The sequence below is a fragment of the Podarcis liolepis genome, assembly GCF_965112155.1.
Source record: "Podarcis liolepis genome assembly, chromosome: 15".
NCBI classification, from domain to species: domain Eukaryota; kingdom Metazoa; phylum Chordata; class Lepidosauria; order Squamata; family Lacertidae; genus Podarcis; species Podarcis liolepis.
Window position 1 is genome coordinate 14,827,147 of NC_139566.1, and position 5,785 is coordinate 14,832,931.

Below are 5,785 nucleotides of genomic sequence, written 5' to 3' on the forward strand. Positions count from 1 at the left end.
TAGTAGCCATGTTGTTGTGTTGCGCCGAAACCAAGGTTTCATTCATACACAAGTTTGCTGTGGATTTGCTGTTACCTAAGCATGCAAGTGTCACTTCATCAAAATCACAGAACTGTAGAGTTGGAAAGGACCCCCAAAAGTAATCTAGTCCAACCCCTTGCAATGAAGAAAAACTCCAACCTATGCATTCCCGCTCCATTTAATCCACATTTCCCCATTCTTTGGATAATCAGATATGAAAAGTAAATCAAGTTTCAATGTGTGTGTTGTGGGGTGGGGTTATACAAAGTGTTCTATTCAATTTAAGTGCTACTCAGAGGAGCCCCAGTGACATTAAATGAACATGACTAGCATATGATAGGTCTTCTCTGAGTAGAGCTTAAGTAGATACAACTCAAAGTACATATTGTTCGTTGCAACCCAGTCTCTGAGCAGTAAGAGCTGTCAGGGATGTTTGCCCCTCTCTAGAGTTTGGTTTCCTTGGGATAAAGATCAATGGCTGTGGCGCCTTCAGGAATTACACAAATATACTACCTAAGCAGGGACGTGGGTGGCGCTGTGGGTTAAACTACAGAGCCTAGGACTTGCCGATCAGAAGGTTGGTGGTTCGAATCCCTGCGATGGGATGAGCTCCCTTTGCTTGGTCCCTGCTCCTGCCAACCTAGCAGTTCGAAAGCATGTCAAAGTGCAAGTAGATAAATAGGTACCACTCCAGCGGGAAGGTAAACGGCGCTTCCGTGCGCTGCTCTGGCTTGCTGGCCACATGACCCGGAAGCTGTACGCCGGCACCCTCAGCCAATAAAGCGAGATGAGCGCCGCAACCCCAGAGCCACGACTGAACCTAATGGTCAGGGGTCCCTTTACCTTTTTACTACCTAAGCAAAGGATGGAGGGTCTCACAGAATTAATACGCCAACAGATATTACCTTCCCATTAGGTTCCCAGGGAGATCCTTAAGCCAAAGCTTTGGGTGCGGCCCAGAACATGACCAGCCTTTGTGTATCCAGCTTCCAGCACAGCCCCTTTGCCTATTGTTCTCTGTCCCTACAAAGTGATGCTGCTTACAGCTAGGTGGGGAGGGGGAGGATTAATCTCATTTGTCTCTTTGGCAACAGAGCAACCTTTTTGGACATGTAAATGGTGATACTTAGCTAGGAAGCTACGGCCATTCTCTTATAAAAAAACTGGCCTGGCCAGTTCAGTAGCCTCTTCTACTAGATTCTAAGCCTCCTTGGTAGAGAATCAGAGGCCTGGAAAGGACCCACAGATATAATCGAGACCAAGACATACACTGCAAACCTATAACACTGTTAGGGAAAAGTGTGTACAATGTAAACACAATTTTTGCATGCACTTTGTGGGGGGCGGGGCCGATCCACAGACAAGAAGAGGATGGAGTGGGCTTCTGACCGACAAAACTGATTGTGAAACTGAAAACACACATTCACCTGTGACCTGTGCTGCAACAGGCAAATAATAATACTGCCCTCTCAACAAGCGGATTGGTGGTGCTTTTTTCTTCACACACCTAACGCTATGCTTCAAAACCTAAGGTGGCAATTGCCAGGTCATTTCTGAAAGAAAAAGAATGTCAGATGAAGCATACGTTGAGTCTGACCTTTTAAATGACTGCCTTAGTGTTTGAAACATAGTATTAAAACAACACTAACAGTTTGTTTTAAGCAAGTAAAGTCACGTCCTGCTAACCTGTTTGTGGGACACAAATGCTGATTTGTTTGCACAGCATTTGCAAGGAGGCCCAGCGATCTCAGCTCTTTATCGAGCATTCATTCATTCTGGTTTTGTTGGCCTGGAGAGAATCCTACACAGGCCAGTGTAACTCCTAATCATTTTGCAGATTGCAAGGAAGTCCAGTTTGTGGGGGCGTGGATTTAGAATGCAAGGCCTCCAAATCAAGATTGATTATGCCACCTGAATTTGCCAATATGCGATTGAACTGAACCGCACCCCACAGTGGCGGCAGTCTGGAAGCGCCCCAAGAGTCTGGTGACACTTGATAGATTATCAGATCTGAAGATGCAAAGGATATGCAAAGGATATCCACTTGCTGGAGCTCAGTGGATCTGAATCAGGTCACAACTAGGGATGGGACTGTTTGGGTTTCTCTCAGTTTCTCATTTTTCTCTAGGGTTTCAGACAGGGAATCTTTCCCAGCCCCACCGAGAGATGCTGGAAACTGAACCTGGGACTTCTTGTATGCAAGGAAGGAGCTCTACCACTGAGCTACACTCCTTCCCTAATATTATAGCCCTGCATTGCCATTCCTGCAGTCAGAATAAATGACCTCCAGGAGCATTCCTGCTCTAAAATTCTATGTTTCCAAGAAATGATTTAGTTATACTAGATCTAGGTTTCAAATGGAAGTGATTGAAGGGAAAGTGAAACTACTGAAAGCCGCATACAGCATACTATTAGAATGGGAGACGAAAGATGAAGAGGTAAAATCAGTTATGATTAAATGGGCACAAGATGTAGGTCCAGTGGCGTAGCGTGGGGGGTGCAGGGGGGGCCGGCCGCACCGGGCGCAACATCTGGGGGTTAGGGTTAGGGGGCGCAAATCCACGGGTTAGGGGGCGCAAATTACTTGCCCCGGGTGCTGACAACCCACGCTACGCCACTGTGTAGGTCACAACATTATGATGGAAGATTGGGTTAAATTATGGAAAACTGACTTAAAATTTACAGATTGTTCCCTATTGAAGGAGAATTACATGAAGATGATGTACAGATAGTACACAACACCAGTGCAGTTAGGGAAACATTCACAAACTTTTTATTGATAATAATCAGCTAAATAGTTTGAGGATCTATACAACTTTGTAACATGCAGAAAACAGCATTCTTAGAGAAACCAAAGACTGGAACTGAGGGAAGTCAGGGGGTGGGGTGGGGGTGGTTGGGTTTTGTCGGGGGGAGGGAGGAAAAATGGGGGGGACAAGGATGATATGTTTTTGGATAATATGTCTTGTTATAATTTTGAATAAATTTTTTAAAAAAAAAATATTCTATGTTTCTATTGCATCCCTGAGCAACAGGGAAGCATCTCACCTTAATCTTAGACCGATCCTCAAGCAAGATTTAAAGGGGCTCCTGTGACTGTTATTCAGTTTTAAACACATACGCACATGCCCATATGGAGTGCATGTAGAAGATAAATGCACCCCACACCAAGCTCATAATGCTCTCACAGCCAGAAAACTATACAGAGCAAAAAACGAGGCCACATTTAGCCCTTAGCTGACCTCAGCAACCCCTCTTGTCACATTACAGGAAATTCTGTGGAACTGGTTTAACAAGTGTCAGTAAATATCCAAGCAGACGCCGAAATGGTATCTTATGTACGTGAATGGGGACAGGTCTGTGTCAATGGATTCTGGAGTCAAGGTATTCATCATTTCAAAAGGAAGTCTCAGACAGGAAGGGCAATTAATATCAAGTATTTGACAGGCGTCTTGATGGATGGACTTGCAAATGTGTTGGAGAAACATGACAGTCTGAGCATGATCTAATTCACATGCACAAGCACAACCCATTTTGTGATGTATCTGAGACATTTTTGGGGTGGTCCTTCTGTCAAGGGGCAGGTGGATAATTTCTGAGGTTTAAAAAGATGTCACACACCTTTGTTCGCGGCACCTCATTGCAAGGGAGCAAGGAGATTTTGTTGCAACAGACCAATAAAGATCAACAGCTTGCCTTGCTAAGGTAGACTCCATTTGTATCTCTGACTTGATGGGGACTTGGGCTGTAAAAACCAACCGTGTGTGTGTGTGTGTGTGTGTGTGTGTGTGTGTGCAGAACTGTGACCACAGCTGTTGCCTCAGACATGGCATAAGTGAGCAGCAGAAGTGAGAGTCCCCACAGGCCATAGTTGCCATCCCTTGGCCTAGCTCCCCACATACACATGTGGTAAGTGGGTCAGGATGTCTGTGCATTTAGGCTTACACAAACATCCACCCACATGTGCAAACAAATGAGGATCTTGCAGAAAAGGAAGAGTAGCCACTGTTTGCTTTGCAAAAGAGTAAGCTGGTAATAATATATGGGCCAATCCCAGAGGGTGGCAACACTCTGGTTTGGAAGGAGCAACATATGAATCAGGCAAATAATAAACAAAGGTTGCTTGCCAAGATCTGGCGGGGTTTCACCGTTGACAGAGATTCTGATGTTAAACTAAGAGGCATAAACTGACTCACTGCCAGCCCTAAGAATAGACATGATATATATTTTTAATGTTTGATGATTTATTGTGTTTTTAATATTCTGTTGGGAGCCACCCAGAGCGGCTGGGGAAACCCAGTCAGATGGGCAACATATACCAAAATATTGGGGGGGGGGGGACTGACTTTGCCTTCTCGGTAGTGGCGCCCACCCTGTGGAACACCCTGCCTTCAGATGTGAAGGAAATAAGCAGCTATCCTATCTTTAAAAGACATCTGAAGGCAGCCCTGTTCAGGGAAGTTTTTAATATTTAATGTTGTACTGTTTTTAACATTTGATTGGGAGCCACTCAGAGTGGCTGGGGAAACTCAGCCAGATGGGCGGGGTATAAATAAATTATTATTATTATTATTATTATTATTATTATTATTATTATTATTATACATTTGCCAATTGCTTCCTCAAGGCTGCCAAAAAAAAAAGAGAGGTTATGATTTGGTGAATATATTGGCAGTAAAACCATTCAACATTAAACCAGATCCACACACCTTTGATAGAAGGAGTCTGCCTTGATATGAGGCAGACCATTGGTAGAAGAAGAAGAAGAAGAAGAAGAGGAGTTTGGATTTGATATCCCGCTTTATCACTACCCAAAGGAGTCTCAAAGCAGCTAACATTCTCCTTTCCCTTCCTCCCCCATAACAAACACTCTGTGAGGTGAGTGGGGCTGAGAGTGTGTGACTAGCCCAAGTTACAGATAGGTAGCTGTGTTGGTCTGCCATAGTCAAAATAAAAAAATTCCTTCCAGATACCTGAAGAAGTGTGCATGCACACGAAAGCTCATACCAAGAACTAACTTAGTTGGTCTTTAAGGTGCTACTGGAAGGATTTTTTTTATTTTGACTAGCCCAAGGTCACCCAGCAGCTGCATGTGCAGGAGCGGAGACGCGAACCCGGTGCCCCAGATTACGAATCTACCGCTCTTAACCACTACACCACACTGGCTCTCATTGGTTCAGCATAAATGCTGTTTCCGGCCACGCCAATCTTTGGATGGCAAGAAACTTCAAGGCTTCCAGTGCTTGCACAGGCCTCAGTTTCCTTGGAATGAAGATTAACGGAGACTGTGGCATCTTTAGGAGATATGGTTTTATTTACACATAAATATAACCAGAGCGTAGGATGGAGGGGCTCAGAGAATTAACACCTCCAAAGAGCTTGATTCTTCTGCAGCCTCTTGACCCAGCTTCAGCCTCAGAGTCTGAACTGCTCCCTGTCACAGGCTCTTCCTGCTCACTAAACCCTGTTGCCCCTTCAGCATCCCTCCTCCCTATATCCTTCCTCTGGCCTCTCCTCTGTGTCCCACCATGAATCCCTGGCTCTGAGTCTTCCTCCTCTGGGGTTTCCCTGGCTGTTGCCTCCCACTACCACACCTCATCCAGCCGGTCCCTGACACATGGAAACATTAAGCAATTCTGTCGATGCATTAATGCATTGGTTTGCTGCTTGCTGCTTCTCACCGTTCTCACCTGTCGATTGGAAAAGAAGCTCTTCGGTCATTTCTTTTAATCATTTATTTGTTAAATTAAGGGAAGCCCTCGTT